Raw genomic sequence first — 790 nt, 5'->3', positions numbered from 1 at the left:
ATGGCTGACATGGATCCTCCACCTCCACCCCCAGTTCTTTCACGCCCTCTGCGGGAATATTTCATTCCTACAGACTATGTTCAGGCATCCTGCATTCGGAGACCCGATGTAGGAGCGCCACATTATGAGATTAAGGCCAGCATTATTCAGATGCTTTCATTCTTTTATGGCCTTAGTCGTCAGGATCCCTACCGACATTTAGATGAATTCCTCGAAATCTGTTCTACTGTTAAGATACAGAATTTCGATGATGATGCTTTAAGGTTGACTCTATTCCCCTTTTCATTGAAGGACAAAGCCAAGTATTGGCTGAAGTCCTTAGATTATGTAGAAATAGAGTCATGGGATCAATTGCAACAGGAGTTTCTTTGGAAATATTTTCCCATTGGTCGTACGAACCAATATCGTAGAGCCATCACTAGCTTTTCAGAGCTAGATGGTGAGTGCTTTCATGAGACCTGGGAGAGAATGAAGGATCTCCTAAGGAAATGTCCCCATCATCAGGTGCCGACATGGCAACTGGTGCAGAGCTTCTACGATGGATTGTCTGACAAGAATCGTCAGATGATCGACTCTTCATGTGGAGGGACATTCATGCTGAAGAGCGAGGATGAAGCATGGAGGTTATTTGATACATTGGCCGAGAATTCTCTCCACCATGCTTCGAGCTCTCATTCTGATAGAGCCACACCCAGCATTCAGAAGAAAGTTGGTGTTCTTGAAGTTGGTCCATCTACTGCACTACAGTGCAAGGTAGACATGATTGCTCAGAAGCTGGACCAACTTCTCT

The 790-nt window shown here is 44.9% G+C and overlaps 1 non-coding gene across 1 annotated transcript; it reads right to left on the bottom strand.

The window, feature by feature from the left end:
• Positions 1 to 403: 403 nt before the first annotated feature.
• Positions 404 to 506, bottom strand: LOC149813106 (small nucleolar RNA R71). The gene has a single exon (XR_016428429.1). It is a non-coding gene; the product is annotated as a small nucleolar RNA R71 (small nucleolar RNA).
• Positions 507 to 790: the final 284 nt, after the last annotated feature.

This window comes from Nuphar pumila, chromosome 16, assembly GCF_984573655.1.
Source record: "Nuphar pumila chromosome 16, dmNupPumi1.hap1.1, whole genome shotgun sequence".
Lineage (NCBI taxonomy): Eukaryota > Viridiplantae > Streptophyta > Magnoliopsida > Nymphaeales > Nymphaeaceae > Nuphar > Nuphar pumila.
Note: the sequence above shows the minus strand (reverse complement) of the source record. Positions and strands in the feature narration are given on the sequence as shown.